We start from the raw sequence: 26,217 nt of genomic DNA, 5'->3' as shown, positions 1-26,217 counted from the left end.
AATTATTTGATTTGTCCAACCAGTGGTCACAAACCCAAACATATAGTGAGTTTAAAATGATATAAAACATAGAAAAGCTGCAAATCCTCACATTGGAAAAGCTTGAATCAGCAAATACGTTGCATAGAGATTTCACTCAAAATGCTTTATTGATGGTCAAAATAGCTGCAGATTAATTTTCTGTAGCTCTGTTATGATCATCCACAGTGATCCCACCTTGGAGAGACACATATATTCCTAAAGCAGGCACCGGTAAACACACAGTTGGCTCAAGGATGAAATTAGAAAATATTGCATATATTACTGCATGGAATGAATGCACAGTAGACACACAAAACGAGTAATGAGCACAGTGATTTATAGTTACAGTGTCTGATAACTGGCTCATATGGGATTATGTTGAAACATCTTACAAAGTAAAAGTGTCTTTGGTATCTTAAAAGGTGGACATCTTAATCGTACATGAAATTTCTGTCTTTCATGAGTTCCTTTTGTCTTCCTCAGAGAATATTTCTACAACATGTCAAAATGGCTCCATAACTAAAAAAACAGGGCACATAAAGCTCAACAGCAGATTCATATTAATTACAAACTGGCAAACTTGTTAATATAACTCTGCACTCAAAGCCAGGAGTCTGTGTGAATGGCCCGAAGTGCCAGACAACACCTTCTGCTTCGATCGATGGCCATCAGCATGCACACCCCCTTACACAAGCAAGCCTGCTCTGCTATATATACACACCAGCCTCGACTGCCTGAGAGGAATCTCCTCTTACAAACTAACTTTTCTTTCTTTTTTATTTTTCTATTCTTTAGCAACCTCATTATCTCTGTGTTTGTGAGGGGCTGCAGATGTGCTTCCAGCATCTCAGAGGAATTTCGTTTATTTTTAAGATTAGAATTAAGACAAAGAAAAAGGAAAATCCTCCAGTACAAAGTAACAATAGCAAGCTCTTATGTGTCTGTTTGTTTTTGAAGCAAATTAAGTAAAAATGTGATGTAGAGGATAAATTAGGAACATATGTGTGTTCTAACAGTGTGAATATCAAACACGATTGAATTGGGTTATCTGTAATGAGTAAACGCATTTCTCCCTTAACACAGAACAATACTATATTAGCAGAGCTGTATCCATTTGTTTTGGTGTTTCATGTGAATTAAAAAGCAGTAGTTGGGTTATAACTGTTCATTAGCTGACCACATTGCAGAAATGTCTCTATTTGCACTGTATCTCAAAAAACAATGACTGTATTTGGTTTACTATTCACTGAAAGCCCAATAACTGTATTTACATTATTGAAGTTTGATCACAAAATTCCAATTCAAGGTCTTCTTACTAGCTTTTTCTGGAGCTTTCAGCCACACACTCTTGAACTTTCAGTCCTCACCTTTAAACCAACATGAGCAAGGAAACCATAAATCATAACGGCTATTGATTCATTGGTCTGCTGGTGAAGACCATGTGATATGGTTGAAAGCCACCTGACACTTGGCAAGAAAGCTAATAGGCTTATTTCCCAACATTTTGAATGGTTCTTTTAAATGTTCTTAACATTACTGTTAACTGTGGACCACATTACTTAACCGCCAGAGAAAACAAATACAATTTCAGATTCCCTGATGTTTCCAGTGTTTATCTCTGAGGAGAAATATTTCTGCTTTGTTCACTGAATCGATTTTCTATTACCATATGACACTTGATGATGACTCACAAATCCTAGTCCTCTTTTTAAAGATAGTTTTATTTCATCCAAGTGGTAACTGTGTGTATTGACTGAACAACATGCTTTACAAATATCATGTTATCTGAGGATTAGAAAACTGGCAACCCTGGCAACTCCACTTTTATTATTTAGTATTTTTTTTTAAGCCCCAGAACAGTCTGCTAGGTTTGTTTGATCAGACAGTGGTTAAAATATGTGCCACAAAGAACAAAGCAAGAAGGTCCCTTTGAAAAACATTTACCCTTTCATTCTCTCGACTGTACTACCTCTGTACTGGCAGTGCTGGCAGACAGGAGAGGATGAAAGTTTTACTTTTATGTTGATTGTTAGGTGGGTAAAATCCACTGAGGACTTGGTATGGGTGTCGATGCTGATATTGAACATCTATTATGTGCAGTGAACAAGTCTTTTATACATTAAGGAGTACTATACTTATGTGGAAAAGTTTTAAAAGTAGACCAGACTTCCTCCTTTGGTAAAAGCTGTCCATCTACTTCAAGAGAGTTTAGCTCAGTTATCGTGGCAGCAGGCATTGTGGATTAAAGAAGGAGGCAACTCTGAGAGGGAGAGGAAAAACTGTACCACTGGTGTCTATTAACAAACATAATTCACATGGCTAGGCCCAAAGTCTTCCCAGCAGGGAACACTTGTTGTGATTTGTGGAGCAAGTTTGGTGGAGGGAGTGTAACAGACTCATCTGTTGAAGTCACCACTTTACCAGAAATACAGTTTTTTGTGTGTAATGCAAGAGCCTGCCTTTTACTGTAATTAGCTAACTGAAAGCAAGAGTGTAGCTCAGTTGCATCTTTTTTGTCCGTTTATTTATTTTTGTTAGATGATATAAACACTGCTTAAGAACCGTTTAGTTCTTCTGAATGGATGAATGGATAGGTACATTTTTATTGCATATGGACTGGCTTATGCAGATTTGCAGCAGAAGTAAATGTATTAACTGACCAAAATTATTGTACAACTATAAGTAGCAATGTGAGAGTATTATATACATGCAGCTCCAAGATGTCACATTATCTGCACTTTTCCTCATCTTCATTTCATTTCAACATGTGAGTCCAGTATACTTTTAAGAGTAAATAGATTTAGTTTGTGAGCAAATTCAAAAATTGGATTTTTGAAGTGTTCAGCGGCTCTAAGACCCCATGTGTTTTGCACATGGCCACCAGATGAATCTAGCCATGAAGATAGTTTTTGCATTCATTTGTCCAGGTTTCTCCAAGGTTTCTGCCTTTTTGTCAATACAGTTGAGCTGAAAGCAGTTTTGTGGTGTTACAACACACGAGAACTGTCCCTGAAACAGACATTGATGATCCCAGACAGATATCTCAAAACAAAAACTATCTGCATGGCTAGATACAGCTAAAGCTATTTGGATTTTTTTTTTTTTTTTTTAGGTGTATCATCACTTTGCCAGAAAGAAACCACAGTACTTTGCTTGTGTGGTCATGAACTATAGTACTTGTAGATCCCAAACCAGGGTAAAAATCTCTCCATGATGACTTGAGAATTCAGTAAACACAAATCCAAATGCACTGAGATGCTGAACTGTTAGCATTTTTTACTTGATGTACAGAGATGTGAAGGTGCAGTATTTTCCATCAAAGATTTACATTTTTATATCTTATACCTTCTTAATCTTCTTCATTCAGTCCTCTTCTTTCATGTTTTGTGCATCCTCAGTCCCACCCTGACCTACAGGAGCATATTGCTACATGAATTATCAGTTTGATTGCCTGTGTAGGAGGAACATTTACAGTAACGAGGAACCTGGGAACAGGATTTACTGTTCCATATGCCCTCCAATGACATTACTTGAAGTGATGATGATGGCAGTCATAAATTGGTCCTGATGGCCCACAACAGATAAAACCTGCATGGGATTTGCTTTGCACACTGCAGGCCAACCAAGGTTTGCTTAAATACCACATCATCTCTTTCATTTACACCATTGCTATGCGACTCCTGTGATGAAATATTACAGAAAATTGCGTCAGATGCCTTGTTAGCAGCTCCATGCTGAGTGTTCCCTTAAATATTTGGGAGGAATATTCAAGGGAATATATACCCACTCTACTATGTTGTTTTCAGCCTGTCACTCTCCATCTCCCATAGAGGCGTCATTCCTCATCTTCACTGTCATCCCAGCACATGTTCAATTTACCACACATTAATCTCACTCAGCTTCACATCATTCCCTCTTGTCGTGTCCCTTGGGATACACCGACGGAAAAACATGCTCTGCTTGCCAAAACGCGATGTGGCCACAGCGCTAAACACTAAATAGGAGTGTGCTGCAGCAGTCAAAATGTGGCATCATTTGCAAAAGGTATCTGTGTTCCAAAATTCAAAGTGTTACAGTATATACCCCGAGTCCTATGTTGCAGTGTCCCAGGAAGGCCTTTATAAACTTGTCTCAGTGCTCCTGAACTAACCTGCTCCTGAACTAACCTTTTGATAAGCCCTCGAGACAGTGTAAATTAAAGGCATTAAATCATGATTTGGTGGTGTGTGAGGGTGCTCATGGAGACATCCCCTTCACAGTCTAGTGGTCAGGGTGGAGGTGTGTGGTGGTCAGTGCAGACAGGTCATCCCGCAGCAGTGACGGATGGCTTTCATCAAGGGGCCCATGGGTTCACTGGGGAAATGTACATGGAGGCCACTGCCAAAAGAGCTGATATTTATCTACCACAAGCCGCTAGCCAGGACACAGGAAGAGAGAAGCGAAGATGGGGAGTCTAGTGGGGAAAGGAACAGAAAAATGGTCACTTCTGTATTAAAAGCTACTATTGAACGACTCCTGCGTACACTGTACAAATTTGTGGCTACAGGCAAATGCAATGTGGAAAGAAGATCTAATCCTAAGTGTGATTTCAGCTCCGAAACGTGTATTCCTACAACATGCCTCACAGCAGCCCCTCGCCGCTATAATTTAATAGCAAATGGAAACATCCTGAGATTGAAATGAAGCCAATTAGCAGAGGCACAGCTGATTTTAAAGCTCTGATTAAGGGAGGTGTGCTGTGCTGGTTCTAGGATCTATTCCCTCACTGCAGACCTGCCTCAGCTTGGGCTACATTAATATCCCATGAGGCACTGGGGCACGCTCCTGGCCAGCAGCCAGATTCCCAGTTATCTGTTTAAACAATTTTGCAGGCTATTTCAGGAAGAGGGAACTCGCTGCCCATGCCTCTTGGTGCTGTTATGGCAACAGCTCAGTTCATCTTAAACATAACATGGGGAGGTGACCCAGTATCCAACGCTCAATGCAGTCAACATTTTGTAAGATAAATTAGATATTGTGTGTTTAATAAAAGCTTGTCATATTGCGCATGCACCATGGCTTCAAACTAAGCTCACCTGTGATATTTATATCATGTGATTTTATTTATTAGCAGTCCACAGCATGATCAAGCTGTGGTTCAAGGTCATATATATATATATATATATCTCAAATTAAACTAATGCAGGCTGTATTTTGCTGTCAGTCAGATAAAATAGAATTATACAGTCATTACAAGAGAAGCTTGCATGAGTGGCTCTAATTTGGATTTGTTCAATCCCGAAAATAATTGCTTATCTCTGTTACTGCTCCTCAATATAGGCTCCCTTAATCCTTGATAACTGTGTAATTGTTGCAGGATTGGAAATGCAGGGAGTCCAATATAGAAATGCATATGAATAATGTGATGTTAATGAATGGCACCTAGGTTAATAAGACTTTTCAAGCTGCACAGCCCACAGTAGTGTAAAACTTAAGAGACTTACTGTTATCATTCATTTCATTCATCTGACCGACTTTTGTAATTATGGAAAGTTTGTTTTGTTCTGTCATAAAATGTAGATTTATGGAGTTTCTGATGGAGGGTAATGCTGGAACTTGATGTTCAAAGGTTTGACCTCACAACAGCAGTTGACAAAACAATCTCACCTCAAGGACCTTTTAGTGGCTGTTCTGGTGCTTTCAATCACACCACATGATCTTCAGTAGCAGATGGAGCTTGCCCAGTTGTCACGAGCACTTTAAGAACTCACCTTCCATTTTGGGTTAAACCTTTAGGGGCTGTTTAACGCTGGAAACAGCAATTAACAAGACAGTTTCATCTCAATATCGGAAATTATTATGACTCAGTTACAGTTTTCTTACCATGTTAAGTTCAATATATCAATCAGGATATCAATATGAGATTCTGATTAACCATTCATTTTTACATAAGCAACAGTCTAGAACAAGACTAAGAGTTTACAGCCATGCTGGCTGCTCCATGAGGCTGTACTAACATCTCCATTCTAACATGCTCACAGTGACAATGCTGACGTTTAGCAGTTATATAATGGTTATCATGTTAGCATGATAACCATTGCTAGTTAGCACTAAACACAAAGTACAGCTGAGGCTGATGGGAATGTCATTACTTTTGCAGGTATTTGGTCATAAAGAATTGGAGAAATTAAATTTTGGTCGGTGTTTGGTGTTAGAAGAAAAGTCAAAGAATCAGAGAAGTTGTAACAGTTCTTCATAAATTAATGTCCGTATGTCCAGGTTTCATGACAGTCCATCCAATGGTTGTCAAGCCATTTCATTTAAACCCCAAAATGCTGAACTCATGAAATCAGCTAAGTCAGTAGGATGAATCCTCTGGAGACCATGAATGATGGCAGGCCGTCCAGTGGTTACTGAGATTTTTCAGACTCAACCAAAGTGATGGACCAACTGGCATTGCCTTAGAGAATAAGGTAATGTCTGTACCTCAAATGTATTTAAACTAATAAACAGTTAGTTTATAAATAACCCACAATTGAAATTAACTGATTGAGTAATACCATGTTGTGATGTCCATCTCCCCCTGGCTGTGAAGCTTTACATGTAATCACAGTTATTCTTTGACAGGGCAGTTTGTCATTTGATAATTTAGACCCTTGCTGCTTTAAATACTTTAAGTTCTTGTAATTGATGTGCCTGCAATTTAGCCGCCAACTCTTTGACACTTTAGAACTCCATTAGTTGCTTCATGTAGCTTTGAAAAGTCACATAAAAGTGGCAATTGTCAGACCTCTTTTAACGCTGACCCACAATGCTAATTGACTTTCATCTTAAAATGACACACCAGTGTTGCTGGCTTGGTGATTGGGATTTAATACTTCAAAGTCTTTTTACATTTATAGCTTTCAATATTTTGTCCAGTCACTGCATCTAATATGGTCTATCATGAATATTTTATGCCAAGCTCTGAAATTAAGATGCACAGTAAATAAAAAAAAGATGTAACTGAAGCCAAACATCTAATTCATATTCACTTATTATAGACTTGTGGTCGAATCATGTCATGATGTTATTTAGACTGACTGAAGAGGCAGACAGGTCTCAGATAATTTCAGTTTTAAAATCTGCACTTTGCTGATTCCTGAGGCACTGCTTACAGCTGCATATGTTCTACGCTTTTTCTGCAAGCAGTGTGAACAGTTACACCTTACAAAAGCTATTAAAATGAATATGTCACTAATTAGCTCCCAGCATTCCTCAACCTGCGAGCAAACAAAGTTGAGAACTTCTGTGTAATCAGCAGATGAATATTTGAAGGTATCACTGTTTTTCTTTTTTATGCAACTTAAACCTGGTTGATTACTGACTGCTCTAACTCGGTTTTAGTTTTACTCCCAACAGTGTTTGCTGAGAAATGCTCTCAATTCACTTTGATGCATGATGTTTTATTGCTTGCAGTGTATTTAGCATTTAATATTTCCACAGTGGCACATACAACTCATGTCAGTAATGGTTAAACAAATTATATATAGTATAAGGCTTCACAGACTCCTCATTAGTATGTCACTATAATGGAAGGAGGAGTGACAAGGGAGTGCATATTCTGCAGAAATTATGCATAATTAGCGTACTGCTAACATTATGAGATCACGAAAATAGTCTGTTTTTCTTTCAAAAACAAAGCCATTGTGATGCTGCCATGCCCTTAAGAGAATTAACATGAATGCAAATGTAATGTGATGATGAATATTATATTAGTGTCTTTTTAAACCAAATGAAAATGCAAAGATGTGAGCAGTGCCAGAAATCTGAGCCCAGCTACCCAGACAGCACATGCAAAGGAGTTTGAATTCACTCTCTATCACTAAAACTGAGTTCCAGCAGCCCACACATGCGGAGAAATACAGTATCGGACACACACACGTACATGTACACAACACAACCACACACAGGTACAGAGGACAAGAAGCTATCTAGAAGGAGGAATAGACAGAAAGAAAGATGCTGTTTTTTTGCGAGAGAAGACATGCAGGCATGATGAAGATCTCATTTTGAAACAAAATTCACCCCAAAAATCAGATTTGGAGAAAGTTTTAGTATTTCCTTTTGCGATGTTTTTTAACATTTAATACTTATATTAGCTTTAAGGTTTTCAGGTCCAAGTTACACAACGGTCAAAGTAGGGTAAGCTCCCAGGAAATGAATGTAAGTCAATACGATGTCCTCACAGTTATATTAGCACAGGTTTTGTGTGAGTGGGTGTGTGTGCGCGTGTGTCTGTGTGTGCGTGCGTGTGCATACTGTGCTGTATGTCCTCGCTGGTGTGTGTACTGTATGGGTCCATGGTGGTGGGTGGGAAATTCCGCATTTGAAGCTAGAGAGTCTGTGTGCCCACTAACATGATCACTTGACAGGATATGCAAATTTTATCTTCAAAGAGACGTTAAGATCCCCTGAATCTCCATTAAGTCGTGTTTTTGTACATTAATTATGTCATCAGTGCCAGGATGGTAAGGCCACGTGTTCAATCTGACTAACTTCTCAAAGACTAGACTGAGAAAGCGTTTGTTTGTTTTTTTTTTTAAATACTTGGAACTTTCCAGAAATTAGTAGACTGTGTGAAATCAAACATGGTCATTTATTCATTTGCAGTTTGTTTGATGTTGGTTCTACTACACACCACAGCCAATATAAAACAATCTGATTCTGTGCAAGACATGATAAAAAAAAAAACTACATGTAAGCACATAAGTCAACAAATATGCAGCATAAACGTAAATTAATGATTGTGTACCGATTACCAAGTGGATTTATGATGTATCTCGGTTGAAAGTCACGTGTGCATATTGACTATTTATGAAGTATATTCACTTAGATTATTTCATTTCCGTATTTTCTTTTTCTTAAAAACTCAAATATAAAGAACTGTTACTTTAAAACTGACGCTAACAGAGAATGATTAATGTTATCAAATAATCCTATCTTATAAAAAATATTGAATCTGGGTAAGTAATACCATTACTAAGTTTGATCAAACACTAACAAGCTACAACAGTGCAGAGCAGTATATAGATCCAAAGTGTTACTCAGGTCTCTGATCATCCCCCTTGTTTCATGATTGACTCTTGCATGTTACCCCTCACCGTCTGTGTGAGACCTTGAACCTGCTCAACCAATAACAGGAGGCCATCTCCATAATTACAGTCCAGGGAAAGAAGACCTGCTATGCATCAGACTCAGCCCTCAGATTGTTAAAGCACATATGTCAGCTGTTGAATTTGACTCAGATCCAAGGCTTGCCGGTAATGAAACAGGGGGATGAGGGGTGAGTCAGCCACTGGCCTTTGTTAATTGCATGTCTCACATCATCCTGGCTGGGACAGTTAATTGGAAAAGATCAAGGGGATTTGCAGTGTTAATGAGCTTCCCGTGACCCCAAGTCATACTTTGGATACCAGAAGAGCCTTTACTATCTCCCACATTCACCGACCCTTCTATTAGAGCAAAACTTTTCATTTGGAGCAATGTGGTCGTGAACAACTATTGCCTCATCTCCTGTGCTTGGTAGCATCAGCTCAGAGGGGAATAGATGGTCTATTACAAGCACAGCAGAAGTAATCAGTCGTTCATCTCTATTTCAATGTTGCTGTGTGTTCAACGTGCATTATGCTGTATTCCAAGATGCTATGTGCCTTCTACTACTGCATATTCATGTGTTATATGCATTTGTGTCAAATTGTAAAGATAAATAAGTTGATAAAAAGTAAAAACAAATTGGCTATGTCACATCACACAAGCATGAAATAACACAATTTTTGTCTTGTATTATCTTCACATAATGTTAGAAATACCATTAAATACACAGTGCTTCTTGTAAAACCCTAATTTAAGTTCCCTACTAATGATGTAAATACCATTAGGAATCTCTGATATGTGTGTTTTGATCAGGCCGCTGTCTGCATCTGTCTCGTGTTATATAGAAACCACAGTATAGATAATAAGCCATATAATTTCACAGAGTGATCAGGAGGCAGAGAAAAAATGTGTTGCAAGAAATCACAATTGTTGCAATTGCACTGAGACACCTTCCAAATTCAAAGTCTTAATTATCAAGCAGGAAAAAATACCAGACCAGAAAAGTGGCACATACAGTGTCAAAAAAAAAACCATCAAGTTCCTCTACAGTAAAACAACTTAATGTAACTGCTATTCTAATTTGCTCAGTGAAAGTTCTGTTTTATGTTGGTATGCAGTTGAAATATTCACATTAGTAATCACATTAGAGAACAAAACTATTCTGAATATGTCTCAGAACACTAGTACAGTAATTTGTAATAAAGGGTAAGTAAGTGATTGATTTAAGGAGACTCCACCCCTTATTTTTGATTTGGGTTTTGATTTGGGTTAAACTACCTAATTTGATACAACCCAATCCATACAACCCAAATACGGGCTATCAATCATGCAAACATTAATAAATGGGAAGGACATTTAGCAGGGATCTTTAAGGTGGATGTCTGCAAATCTAGCTTCACTGAAACAAACCTAAATCTTGTGAGCTCAGCTTTTGAGATGAGATGCTGGCTTTGGAAGGCTGCTACAAATTAGTCCTTGTGGTGTAAATAGAAATGCTCCAAGCAAGAAGTGGAAATCTTTCCCTTACACTCCAAAATAAGAGCCATAAAACTCTGGCAGCACCTTTACAAAGCTGACCATAAGTCTGTCAAGCATAAAGCTTTATTCAGCAACACCACATTTCCTAATAAAAACCCTCTAGCTCAATTTGCTTTGCATCTCAGAAACAATGCTGACACCAGACACCAACACAATAACTCACTAGCACAACTACAAGAAAATGAGTGTAGAGTGAAATTTAAACAAAGGAATTTCCAACTATACACACACACATACAGGCACTGACATGATCTGTCATTTGGCCTGTAGAACAATGATGAGTGAGCTCTGTATCGTTTGTGACACCTATGTTATGCCATCATATACATTTTAGCAAAAAGCTGTGGGCAGCAATTTAAATCAACAGTGAGTGACATTAATATGCTATAAAAAGTACCAATGTCAATTAAGGGCAAAACGCAAGGTGAAACTATTCAGGTTTAAATCATTCACAGAAGACTTTGCCAATGTTTTATGGTGTAAGGAATGTTAGGTCTCAAGGATGTGTTGTAGTGAGAAACGCTGAAAATGAGATAATCAAGGTTTGTTCAGATTAAAACTTGAATAGGGTTTTTGTCACTTAATTCTGAAATTACCGTTATTAACATTTTGTTTATGTGTCATCCCCATTTGGAGGGGGGAGACATAACTTATTTTATTCTGTTCAAGCTTAAAGTTGCATTAGATAAAGTGTGCATGATGTTTCAGCTTGTTCTGCCCAAAAACTGATTGATGCAGCTTTAAACAAACTTTGTGTGTGAGGGTGGGGAACGGTTGTTCAAAGAGCTTAGAACAACCTGTGTTTATGCTTTGACCACAAACAACCAATGCTGTCCGTTTACTGCCAAGGATAGTCACATGGATCTCATTTGTGACCTTGTCTGACATGGATTTAATATTGTGTTTTTGACTGTTTAACTTATTCTATCAGCTAACGCTGTCTTGATTACCTAACAAGATATCAACCCGAAAGACACTTTACCCCACAATTCTAAATCTGTAGCGACTCTGATCTACTGTAGAAGCCAACTTTTCCTGGAGAGCTCATGCCACAATATTTCTATTAGACAGTGTGTGCCTGTTGGCCTGCTGACAACAGAGTGTAGCAGGGAGGTGAACATCCAATTGAGAATGACACTGAAACTATTGATACCAGGCCTTTCAAAATTTGGTTCAATTCTGCCCACAGTTATATGACCCGTGGAAAGTCCGCTGGCAGTGAGGAAACACTACCGTCTGAGATTGCCAAGACAGTACTGTACTCCGCTTGGTGCTGCTGCCCTGGGGATGGTTGTAGTGGAGAACACAGCACTAATGGATGGCGGTGCACAGGCCTGGACTCAGTCACACTGTACAGTCTCTGTTTTGAAATATTCAAGCCAGTGCTCTTGCCTGTCTATTAATATTTACTTTAACAAGCACTACACACAGTCTGCTCATGGTGCTCTGGGGATGCATGTGACTTTTACTGTTGTTGGCTCATTTAGACTTAAGTTAGGCACAAAAATCAAAAGGTACAGTATATGTAATTCATTTATGTAGTTGCACTGTGTTAGGTCCTTTTATGTGAATGACAGCAGGAGCTGAGAAGTAGACCTATACATTTTAAAGGGATATTCCACCTTAATATGCAGTTGATGAACAGTACATTATTGCTTTAAGCGTAAACATTTTGGAAGACAGAGATAGAATGGATTAGAGCTTTGATTCTTTGAATTCTGACTTTGGGAGAGTTACAAATATTGGCGGACTTGCTTAAAAGTCGTAACAATTCAGATTTAACCTGTTTCAACTAAACTGCTGTGAAAAATGGAGGCTGTGGGTTACCTGGCAGCATATTAAGACTGTCTGTCTCACTCCCATTATGCTGACATGGGTGACAGGTGCCAGCTCTCCTGCCAAAGGCCGCATCACTCCTTGCGCCCCCCTCGCCTGCCAACCACCCATTACTGCTGCTCAAAATGCAGCATACATGACTCTTGCCACAGCTGCCACAGCTCCCTAGCCCCAGCTTAATTCAACAATTAGGGCATTTGGTTAACAATCAGTCCTCATCGAAGGACAAAGGTCGGCTAAACGGAGTCAGTCATGTGGCAGGACAGAGAGTGAAAGGAAATGGGTTCAGATATCGTGAATCTCTAAAAAAAAAAAAAAAAAAAAAAAAAGAGGTGAAATATGTTGGGTTTGTGTGGGACAATGTGACAGTGATTTTTCTACACCAAACCCAATGGCCAAGATATCAAGCAAGATATAAGGAATGTCACCTCTGATGTAAATCTTGAACTATGTGCGCACCATTCCAACCACTAACAAATTGGATAATTGAATTGGTTAATGAGGAACAACACATTTCTGCTCAGATTCGTACAACTATCTGTAGGGCTGCTCTGTTTCTCTGTTATCGAATTATTTGAAATAACCACTTTGTAACAAGACAGCGCTCACAGGCGCAGAAGCAAAAACGCGCGTGTGTGACTGATGGGTCAGGAGTATCTCTTGACCACCTTGTGGTTGTTGGGAGCTTGAATGTGCTCTTGAATGTGAAAGTTGAGGAAATATTCTTGTCACAGTTTAAAAAAGAAAGAAAGAAAGAAAGAAAACAGACGGATTGAGATGATTACATATAGCCTCTGCTCTTTGGCAAAGGTGAAGAATAAATCCAACAATACAGACATGCCATTTGACATGACATGAAAAAAAACTACAATTATTTGGTGTGACTTCAGTTAAAGACCGTTATGAGGCTTTTAACCAGGTTTCTGTACTGACTACACAGACTCGAACCCAGTGACCTATGTCTTGTTGTGTGTAGGTCACAAGAGGTAAAGAGTGGGAGAGAATGAGAATGACGAGGGAGGCACAGAGGCAAACAGTGAGGGTGTGGGAGGGGGAGAGTGAGAGAGAGAGACATTTTACTGCAAACAGGCCTGGGGGATTTAATCACAGTAAAACACTGAACTCTTATTGGGGGTATCAAAACATTTTACGAGAGCAGCTGTGCCAAACTGTAGCACCACAACAGTGTCCCAGTCCAAGATAAATCAGCAGTAGTCCTCCAGATCACCTTATGTGCCTCATTTAAACCCGAACTACTGTGCAACTGCAAGAAATATTAATAAGACTTGACATAAAGAATCAGTTACATTGTAGGACCTCAACCTCATGGGTAAATACTTAAAGGGTCAGTTCATCCTAATTATAAAATAACATATTTCCTTGCTTGCTCAAGTCAGGTTAAGTCAATTTTATTTATGTTTCCCAAATCACCACAATTTGTTGGCTTCGCTTTCATGCTGCGAATCTCCCGTTCTGTCACATCCCAAAGGTGTTCTTTTGGATTCAGATCTGGTAACCAGAGAGACCATTGAAGTACACCGCACTCTGTCATGTTCCTGAAACCAATTTGAAATAACTTTTGCTTTGTGACATTACATTATCGTGCTCTAAGTGGCCATTAGTAGATGGCAAATTGTGGCCATAAGGGAATGCACATGGTCGGCAACAATACTCAGATTCATTCAAACGATAATTGATTGGTATTAAGGGGCCCAAAGTGTGCCAAGAAAACATTCCCCACGCCATTACACCACCACCACCAGCCTGGACTGTTGACACAAAGCAGGTTGGGTCCATGGATTCATGCTGTTGATGCCAAATTCTGACCCTACCATCTGCGTGCCTCAGCAGAAATTGAGATTCATCAGACCAGGCTACGTTTTTTCCAGTCTTCAACTGTCCAGTTTTGGTGAGACTGTGCCCAATGCAGCCTCAGATTTCTGTTCTTGGCTGACAGGAGTGGAACCCAACATGGTCTTCTGCTGTTGTAGCCCATCCGCCTGAAGGTTCGACATGTTGTGCATTCTGAGGAATGCTTTTCTGCTCACCACAGTTGTAAAGAGTGGTTATCTGAGTAACTGTAGCCTTTCTGTCAGCTCCAACCAGTCTGGTCATTCTCCTCTGGCTTCTTTCATCAAAAAGGCATTTCTGTCTGCAGATTTATAACTCACTGGATGTTTCTTGTTTTTTGCACCATTTTGAGTAAACCCCAGGGACTCTTGTGTGTGAAAATCCCAGGAGATCAGCAGTTTCAGAAATACTCAAACCTGTCCGCCTGATGCCAACAATCGAGTTACGGTCACTGAGATAGAAGTTTTTTTCCACCATTCTGATGTTTGATATGAACATTAACTAAAACTCCTCTATCTGCATGATTTTCTGTATTTCACCACTGCCATATGATTGGCTGATTGGAGAATTGCATGAATAATGAATAACAAGTGTTCCTAATTAAGTGTTCATGAATGTATATGAAGAATAAGGATCCAGGGAGATGCTGAGCAGTTTCTAGTTGCTTCCAAACATAACTTCTTCTCCCCCCTGAAGACCTGGAATGAGGACAGAATATACAAACATACAAGAGGCAAAACTCAATGACACCATTCACACAGAAGGAGAAGGGACAAGGCTTGAAGTTGAATCTCCTGGAGGATGAAGATCCAGATCTAAAACATCTGGAATGACGCACCAAGGGAGAGACAGAGAGGGAGAGGTCCTAGCGGCATCTTTCTGTTAAAAATTGCAATTAAAAGACTTGAACAACAGCATGTCTTTCCAGAAACAACTGTGAATAATCCACAGATCTCACTGTGAGCAATTTTCACTGGACTTTCTATCCAAGAAATAGTCCTTGTGAAAGCCAAAGGGGCACTTTCTGGAACTAAAATTTGTTGTTGAATGTAACTTTTCAAAGCTGAGAGCACCATGAATGAAATTCCATTCGTCTCCACTGTATTAGGGTGGTGTCAGAAGTATCAGAAATGGGTATCTCAAACCATAGCAAATAAAACCAAAGCTATCTGCATGACTAGATTCTACTAGAGGTTAGTGGGAAAAGTTTTTTTTTTTTTTTTTTGTAATTTGGATGAAGCAACCCTTTATATTGTATTGTTAGTAATGCTTGTGCCATTTGTGCAATGTTTAATTCTGTGGCATTCATAAAATGGTGCCATTGCTTAAAAATTTTTGTGATTATGGCAAACTACATTTGAAATGGATAAATGAATATTTCTAGCACTAACCCAGTGCTTCAAAACATGTAGGTTTCCAGGGCCAAACTGGGATGGACAGATAAGAAATGAGCAACAGATGGCTGGAATTGATGGGGAGAGGAAAACGACACTATTGAGTAGAGCCGGGGAGGCATTTGGGCAGATTTCAGTCCTGTCGTCTCCATCATAATAAACCATTCATTTGACTAGTCAAAGGAGTGCACTCCTCAAAACGAGGGCCAATATCTGCTCATCACAGAGAGATTTATTGCAGATTATATATCCTTCTGCACACACACATACTCACATCAAAGACATTAAGGACCTGTATTGACTACATGCATTTCCTGAAAGATTAAAGTAACCTAAACCTTAATCTTTACCAGTGCACGACTCAAACTATTCTTTACTGTACATTTCATTTAAACCAAGTTTTAAAGCGACACCAATCAGTATTTTCATATGAAAAATGTCAAATAACTATGTCCAATCTGAAAAGCACCACTTGTATCGATAAACGAGAATTGACTCTGCTCTTTCGAGCATTTTACCATTTTTCTGCTTATTGTTTGATTTTAGAAGCAGCAACTTCACTGTTTTGGTTTAATCTCTGATTAGTGTCATTTCCAGCTGCAGGAGGCAACTGTTTAAGTGAAAAAGCTCTGATAGAGTGGCTGTAGGCTACCTGTCCAGCACCAAATGGCAGACAGACAAAGTTAGCAACTATCTGGAGAACACAGCAGAGCATTTTGCTGCTAGTGAGCCAGTTATTTTTGCTCAAGAGTTGGTGGAGATCAAAGCTGTCATAAAAGAATGTGACTTTTGGTTTTGAATTCACCAGGTGCCCTGAAATAAGACTTCAAATGTTGATCCGTGTCTGCTGAAAGAGGCAACTGTTTGCTGACATGTTTCCTATATCAACTTTAAAATGTGGAGTAGCCTATTGCAGAAGTGAGATCTGCTCAAATGTCCTCATATTGGTGGATTTTCTGCACTTGGTCCTTTTTCACAGCAACAGTTTGACTCATCAAAGCAGGATTAGCACAGGTGTTACTGATTAACAATGACTCAGTTCAGTTCAAGCTCCTTGTAAACCGTAACACAGTGATGGTGTGCCTACATGCACAATACCAACAGCCTGAAACAAAAGCAGCTGGAATTCAGCCATTAGTACGAAAACGAGCATTGACACATTACTGTACCCATAGTAAAAGCCCAAGAGCACACACACATGCACACACACACAAACACTGGACTTCTACTGTATATGATTCACTCATTGTCATATTCACTTCTGTATCAAGTGTAGGGGATGATTCAGAGAGCAAAGCTTGGTTCTCTGGAAGCTCACGGCAGAGACCATGAGGAGACCCGTTACCTAGCAACCGCTGTGATTGTCTCACGCTCCAGGTGTAACTTCCGCAAAGATGCTAGCCCCATGTGAAGCGAGTGGGTGCTGCGTAATTTGAAACCGTGTTATTCTTGTATTTCATGATAATGGCGAGGAACAAACAATGTGTTTGTGGATTTAAGGCAAAAAAAAAAAAAAAAGCAGCTGGCAAGCTTCAGGGTTTAAGAGAGAATATCATGAGCTCAAGCGGTTTTCCCTGGTATCACACTGACTCATCAATTAAGCTTCACTCTTTCTCTCACTCTACACTTTCACATTCTGTGATCAATGTTATAATTTATCAAACAGCACTGCACAGCACTCTAATCTTATTTTTTACTGTAAGTTTCAAGCCAGACATCTTTGCAACAAAGCGACAGTCGGTCATCTGCAGGTAGATCAACTTCAGGGGCATCAGTGGAAATTGTATATATTTTACCTCAATACACAGCTTAGAATTTGGCTGAAAACATCTGTGGAACAGCACACACAAGTCAAAGTAACGTGATCTCATGAGGTTGCGTATAAATAGCGTGCCACTTTCAGGACCTTTTGCATATCATGCCTATGCATTTTAAGCTTTTCACGTGTCATTTAACACCCTTTTTTCAAATGTGTCATTTCACATCTTTTGGGTGAGCTGTGTTAAATGACAAGCTCTTCACAGTGACCCTAACCCTGTGGGGCTCCTAGTGTTAGGGGTTAATAAGTAGAGAAATTATGTGGCGTGTTATTCATATGCCCTTTGGTGATACCAGGCTGGTCAAAGCAGATTATTTAATTCACAAACATCAAAAAACTGAACATTTCTCACTCAGACTGGTAAAATTGGTCCCCATGTAATCAGTTTAATAGACATTCCTTGTCTCCCTCTGTGCTCATGGGTATCTGCATTAAGTGCCACTTTGTCACATTTTGCAAATGCAGGGCTCGGAGGCTGTTAAAGTTGGTTTCAGATCTTAAGTATTTCTCTCTATCCTTAAATGCTCAAGACTAAATGTTCAGCCACCAACGTTAAATTTTGGTAAAAAAAAAAAAAAAAAAACATCCTTTGGCATTATTTATTACAGTTTATCAGTGAAAACCTAAGCTCATCTGTTTTTTAGGACTGTGTGGGTGGGGTTTAATTAGAACTGATTGACAGCAGCCTGGTAATATAAGCAGACAACCCTATCAAACTGTCATCAGGTTCTGATTCAAATATTGCAACACCCAATATAGCCACATTCTCAAAAGTAGAAGTCACACCTTTTTTCCAACTAAGTCCAGCCCACTTCAAACCAGTGAGAAGAGCACAGACAAAACACACAAATCTCTCATGTGAAACAACAAACTTTTTCTAGCTTGGCAGACAACAGCGTATTCATGTAGGGCCACACTGCTCACAGTAAAAAGCTTATTAGGAAATCGGGGGCATTAACATTGTTTCATTCTGTGCCCTAGTTCTCACTACCTAAAACATACTTTTGTATGTAATTATAAGAAAGAAAATATATGCAGTGGTGGCAGTGACTGTGAATTGAATGTGAAGGTGACATTTCATTCCCCGAGTGAAAAACCAATTTAATTCCAGATTGTGGCTGTGTATACTGTACCTGACCATACATGATATGGTGACACTGCAGATCGTAGTATATATGTATATATTAGCTATGCAGAAGATAGACTATGTTCAGAAACCTGTCTGCCCTGACATCTAAGATTTTTCCTATCCCCATAATGTAAAACCACATATTTTATTGCATGTAAATCTGCTTCTAACATTGTATAATTTTCTTATACTGTGACAAGCACCATCTGTCTCATCCCAAACAGTTATCCTCTCCTCAGTTATATTTTGATACAGTAAGTGCAATGATGTTTGATTCCCCATAGGATTCTGGCTCCAGATATGCTTGGGCCAAGAGTCTATTCAACATTTTAGTGAAGTGGGTTCTAAACAGAACAACTATAGGCTCCCAGGAGAGAAAGGAGAGAAAGGCAAGAGAGAGGGAGAGAGAGAGAGAGGGGGGAAGTGGAACCAAGGAAGGGCCAAGGCCTGGGAAACAGTGCCATCTATTGATTATTCCTTCCATCTTGCTACATTACGGCAGCAATGAACACTTGCGGGTTTCCAGCACAGGTTTAACTGAGGCATTTCTTTCCCCGAGACAACATGTATGTGTTTCTCTCTGCATGTTTTAGCTCTAAGACACGTGGTTTGCTCAGTACTGGGTAAATTACCACAAATGCTGTCATGCTGGTTTATGATGAATAGCTAAATATAATAATATATAAATAATGCAATGTGGGTCACAGTATGTATTCCATAACTATATTTATGTATATTATATAATAATAGCAACATATTTAAATACATTCATAAATACTGATATCTGCTTACAACTGCAATATAGTTTAGTTTTGTGGATATTTTTATATACTGCTTAAAAATGGTAAACAGGGTGTGTTAAATTGTTACCTGTTATATTATTATTTTAATGTTGGTCTGTTACTATTTATTCTGATATAAGTTACATGTTTTGTGTCAATTTTCTATCTTTGTGCGCTGAAGTAATTTTCCACCTTGATGAACAATAAAGTTGTATTTATCTCTACTTTCAACCAGTCAGGCCACAGACAGGTATCTTAGTTCACAACAACAGAACTGGCTTTTTGAACGTTTCCAAAAACCAGGCCTAGGACTAACCACAACTGTCTCCAATCTGTTTTGACCTTATCAATACAAGACCTCAAATCTGTAAGATATAGTTACAAATTCAGTAACATTGGAATGATATAAATACTTGAAGTTTAAAACTGTTAAATGATATAAAGAACATCATTTTAGAAGGTCAACTACTGCCTTTAAAAACTGAGAGCCACTGACAATGTGTCATCAAAGCACTCACACCACAAAGTGAGTGGACCTTGTAAATTATTACTCTGACAGTTCATTCATCAACAGGCGCTATTCACTGTATCCTACACACGGTTTACAAGGGTCCTTTCAGTCCGAACGCTGTATATTCAACAGGAGACACGCTCATATGGAAGCATGAACTTACAGACTGGGTTTGACATCACAGTGTTCTGTAGGAGTTTGTGACAAGATTAGATGAGAAAGGACTTATTCACCAGCACTGTGGTTGATATTCACAGTGAAAGACAACCGTCAATGCCCAACTGCTCACAATGCTAATTTCTGACACATCTCTGTGAATTTTATGCCAGATCTGTGGTGACATGCAGTGACCAGTGTAACTGTGCATCATAGTTCACATTGGTTAATTGTTGTATAGAAGGTGGCAACAGCGCAGTTCATACTTGCAATGGAGTCATGCGTGTGCAAAGGCACGTAACCTCTAAAACACAGCGGCAATGTACTGTAAAAGCCGTGTATCTCTAAAACTACAGCTCCTCATGAGCTGTGAAAAACAGCCGTGTTTTCAGCTTCATGACAACATATTTTTCACATAATCCAGTTGGATTTAAAGTTGTTTATTTAGCTTAAGAAGCATTACAGTTTTTCCATTTTAATTTATCAGAAAAAAATCCACGATGGTTAATAAAGAATTTACTAATGGTCCATAAATCAGGTAATATGAACAGGTCTTGGGTTGCCAAGTTGTGAAAAATCCTTTTTGCTGTTCTTTAACCTCCTTGTTAACACTTGCTTTGTCTTTTTAGCTCTTTAATTAGGTGAATTGTAAAAACCCTTTATTGAATAATAATGACTTATTACCATTTATAACTAATGGCTTATTATAAAGACAGAAACTTGTGGATGTCTATTAAGAACTTAATATTTGTAACTAACAGATACTGATAATTCCTTATCCTTGCGACAGAAAGGATAAACACAAGGCAAAGAAATTTTTCACAGCCTGGCAAGCCAAAACTTGCTCTAATTTGTGACTTATGACCAATACATAAAACATCAGTAAATTATTTATTAACCATTAATAAACTCATTAGTTACTGCAAGTAAACCAAGGAGAAAAAACACCTTATTAGAGAGTGGCTTAACTCTTTTATTCTTTTCTCTTCCATGTAGTATAACATGTTTAACACAATAATGCTATCTAATAAACCAATATCATATGACAGCACCAGATCAATGCTCATACGTACAGTACTCATGCCTTTGATGGATTGGTACCTACAGCTTCTTACAATGGTGAGGCCACAGGGCCAGTGATTTCTCTGGGGAGGAGCAGGAGGTCTTGGATGAGATCAGGCCCAAGCGATGCCTCGCTCTGGCATGTGTCAGACTCGATTAGTTTTGACTGCGATGACTTCTCTAACTGTAATCTGCTAGTACCAGCTCTGACAGATTAACAGTGCTGTTAATGTCTACACTCTTTTTGCCCCTGCAGAGGACTCACAAAATATGTTATTGATCACATTTGTCTTTCTGCTATCAGAGCTACTCAATGAAAGAAGTGTTTCATGTCAGGTCAAGGCCAGAAGGTGTACATGTGGTAATTGATAAGTTTGTGGCCTAAGGTAGGAGCTGAGTTATACAGCATTCTTTACATATGTGCAGTTCAACTCTTTGAGTGATCATGCTAAAAGTTTGAAGTTAATGACTTTTGTGGTATTTAACTGTTTTTACTCTAAATTCTATTTTGGGTAATTGAAAATGGCAAGTCAGCACTATCTGAGAAAATGGACATCGACATTCATGCAGTCAGCCCTTATCACCCAAGGAGATCCTCAACCTGATTTGACCTGATTTGGCACCCTCAAGCTACTACCTCTTCCCAAGATGAAGAAGGAACTCAGTCGTCGCCATTTTAACGGTGATGATGTCATCGTTGTTGCTGTAGACCACCTTCTGGAGGTCCAGGACGCCGACTTCTACAAAGCAGGGGTCTGTATGCTCAACAACCACTGGACTAAGAGCGCAAATGTAAAAGGGGAATATGTTGGAAATGAAATATGCTGGGACTCCTTCTACCTCAGGCCACGAACTTATCAATCACCCCTCATAGTGAGACATAAGCGCAGTGTGGCGGTATGATAGAATTTTGTGTGGGTGGATATGCACAGCAACATCTGCAATACATGCCTTGATGATATGAAAAACTTAAAAACTTAAGAAGTTTAGTCATTTTTTTTTTTTTGACCAGACATTACCTGCAGTCTGCACATTGCTCCATGCAGACTTAACTGTTCTCCAGCCTGGTCTTTTCCCTGATGGTAGAAAGATTTTTTTTTTCCTCTTCAGTTATTTCTCACTTTCTTTTGGAGTCTGAAAACTCACCTCTTCAAGAAATACCTCATATCATCCTCGCCTCACTGAATCATATCCCCTTTCGCCACACTCAACCATCTCCCTCCCCTATACTCTAATTTGTTCTTCCCTTCAATGTCTCCTTTGCTGTTATTTTTATTCCTATTCCCATATTGATTTTCTCCTCCACAAGCAGCCGTAACGTTAAAACCGGTAACTGATTTTAATGTTGTAGGAAGTCACTGCTGGGAATGTGTGGCTCTACCCTAAGCTTTACTTGTTGATAGTAATGTAGGTGACGCAGTATGTGGTGCTCATTGTACTGGTGCATCACTCTTAATAGGTCAGCTAAATAATCACAAGATGAGTAAATGTTTCTTTACCTGAAAGATAAAACAAAATATTTGTAAGGCATCAACGTTTAAGCTGAAAATAAGTCACCCAATTTGAAGTGAGCAGTACCACTGCGTAGAAAAGGAGGCGTAAGATCCCCATCTTGTGGTCCAACTTGAGAACCTCACCACCTCACCTCCCCTTAGCTTCACTGTGTCAGTGTGCTGACTTACAAAGTCACCTATAACACTTTGAGGGACTGTAAATGAATACTGAGCTATGCTCTTTGATATAAATACGACTGATGCTATGTGTGGTGACATTTGGTATGGTATGTGTTGAAAGGTAACAAGACACCAACATACAATATATTTAACCAAGGAACCAACTGTAAATAAAGCATATGTTGGTGATCAATACTGTAAATCAATCTGATTCCAACTTACATAATTCTCTAACTGAATAGGGGATTAATACCTCCTAATCAGCACTTCTTCACGTATCAGCCCAGACAAGTCCTTGCAGCCTGTGCTCACTTACAGCATCATGCTAGCTGACCTGGCAGCCATACTGGCTGCTCTACCTTTAACACAGTGTGAGAGAATTGGGTCATTGTGGGAAAACATGGCCCCTCAGAGTCGCTGCTGCCAAACTGTGTAAAACCTGAAGTGACCTGCTATGATTCCCTTTGTCTTCCTAGTATATGGAGTGTGTGGTTCATTTCATAAGTTTTCTGAACCAAGCCGTAGCTGACCCACAGTGTCTGGTACCTGCAATACCCTTGCCTTTGATCATGCACAGGCTTATGAACCCCTGCTGTGTGCATATTTTTTTTTTGCTTTGGACAGGCTACCTGGAAAATAATAAAGGTAGACAGTCTTTCCTGGTAATTTCTTTTCTGGAGAATATTTTACGTTCTTCTAGCGAGAGATTTACTTGGTGAAATTACCATGGCAGTGTGTGACTCACTTTTATTACCCTCATAAAAGTTGCCATGGGTCATGGCCGAGAATGATTGTTTTTTGCCCACTTTATGGTTGTGGCACATTTTGTGCACTTTCCTTAAGAGATATGCATGAAATCGTGTTTCAGGTTTTATTCAAAGTGACTTTGTAAACCCATTCTGCGTCAGAGAAGCACTGATTTATTTTTCACTCCCACATTCACAAATAACTATTTAATCTTGCTAATACAGCAGCTGTGTTTTTTTAATGACACTGGTCATTAAAATGCAGATACTGTACATGTTTTATCATTACATTTTTCATTATTTCCAACATAACCTTTGATAAATCATTGGTATTCCAAGACATTAAGGGCCTAACAGAGGAAGTGGAATCTAAGTACAAATTGCCCAAATTTTCAATATTATGACAATCATGAAACAGAAATGTAGTTTTATAGATATAAATATAACTATAGATATAAACTTTACATACTTTACATACTATTCATATGGGAGACCGTCAAATTTTAGTTCAAACCTTGGGTGATTTTGTCAGTTTTAATTTCATTTCATGCTTTAAGCAGACCTATGGCTTAAGCTATGTGCATATATATGTTATAATGGTAGAGGAGGAGGCTCAGGCTGAGTGTCAAACCCAAGATTACTTCACTTTTAGTAAATTCCTGATTTACTGCAAGGAATTAAAACCCCTTGGTTGCTTCCTCTTCTCTATGAAAGTCCAGAACAATACTGTACTTGAACTCCATCGTGTGGGGCAGGAACCTGTTTCAAACTCAAGGCCATGGAATAGTATCACAGTCTCAGACTTGAAGGGTGCTGACTCTATTCTCATCTCCTTCACACTTGGCTGCAAACTGCCTCAGTGTGCACTGGAGGTCAGGGTCCAATGATGCTGACAGAACTACTTCACTGACAAAGAGTACAGATGCAGTCCTGAGGTTATCCACCCAAACTCTTCCCACTCCTAGGCTACACCCAGAGATTCTGCTTGTAAAACCACAAACAGAATTGGTGACAAGGCACAACCTTACAGAGCTCAATGATCAATGACGCAGCACTTTCTCCAATTATACAAGCACTGGGTATCTCATATCAACGACCCAGGATCACCATATTCTAACAGTACACTGTACAAGACACCTTAGGGACAAGACCCAAACCCTTCTCCAAGTCCACAAAACAAAATAAATATTGCTCCATACACTTTGGACTAACAGTTAGCCTGAGAGTCCTCTCCTGTACTGTGATACAAAGCTTTAGGCCATAGGCCTGCTTCAGCTTGACTGTTACAATACAATAGACACCAGTGATTTTTGCAGCCCCCTCTTCAATGGAGGTGATCAATAGGGATTCCTCATACTCAAGCCTCCCTGGGCCACAGGGAAAATTCCTCTGTCAACTTGTCACCCCCATGAGTACTGAAGTCCCTCTAGGGCACAACTATGGAATCCCCCATGCCCTCCCAATTTCACCTTCCACTGCTTGGCTCTGAGAAGGGGCCCCTGTACACCTAGCGTGGGCATGGTTGCTTTTTCATGTAGACACTGTTCTCATATTCTGGCCCCCCATCTGGGACCAGTTTGCCTTGAGAAACCCTACAAGGACGTGTTCCTGTAACAACACATCTCCCAGGATTACAGGGGCATGCAGACCCTTCCACTTTAATTAGGTGGTTATTCTCATACAGGTAGAAACCCACCAGGAAAAAAGGCCATTTATCAGACTTTAAACTTACTAGGAATGCACAGTAATTTGTGCAATTTGGACCTGTTTAATATCTAAGTGTAAAGGAAAACAAATATCTCCAAATCAATACATTAAATTAATTAAAACTGACAAAAGGGTCACACACTGCAGTGGTATTTTCACCAACTAAATTGCTTGCTAAAAGTAAAGTAATAGTAAAGTAAAATCTTCAGAAAAGAAAAGACCAGGAAAGACTGTCTACCTTATTTTCCAGGTAGCTTGTCTAAAGCAAAAAAAAAAAAAAGTATGCACACAGCAGAAAAATTCATAAGCCTGTGCATGATCAAAGACAAGTCTATTGGTGGCTTTTAGTTGCAAATTATCACACATCTCCCACAACTTTTTATATTCAGAAAGAACTAATCTGAGTTTATCATAGTAAAAGAAAAATACTGAATAGAATTTCTCCTCCCCCTCATTTAATGTTCATTGGTGAACACTAGAGGGCGGTGGAGTGTTTTTTTTTTTTTTTACTTTTTACTGTCAGCAGATAAGACAGAAATAACTTTGACCTTGACCTCATGAAAACAAAACAACCATTCATTGATTTGATGCTAATCAGTCTAAACTAATTAATTAGTTAAATGACTGCAACAAATTTTTGTTGGGATTTTGATTTGACCATAGCTCCTTTTTGCTTGTTTTCATCTTAAAAACCTACAAACAAACTGGAGTTTAAAATATTCACTGTGATGTCTGTATAATAACCCATATAATCCTTTAAAGAGCTGTGCACCACTGACCTCCCTTCAAATTCCCTACTTCCACTCTCTGAACCTTTGACCCCAAAGCCATATTGTCATCTTTATTGACACATTAATGTGTAATTACATGAATGTTG

This window comes from Toxotes jaculatrix, chromosome 4 (genome assembly GCF_017976425.1).
Source record: "Toxotes jaculatrix isolate fToxJac2 chromosome 4, fToxJac2.pri, whole genome shotgun sequence".
NCBI classification, from domain to species: Eukaryota; Metazoa; Chordata; class Actinopteri; family Toxotidae; genus Toxotes; species Toxotes jaculatrix.
Note: the sequence above shows the minus strand (reverse complement) of the source record.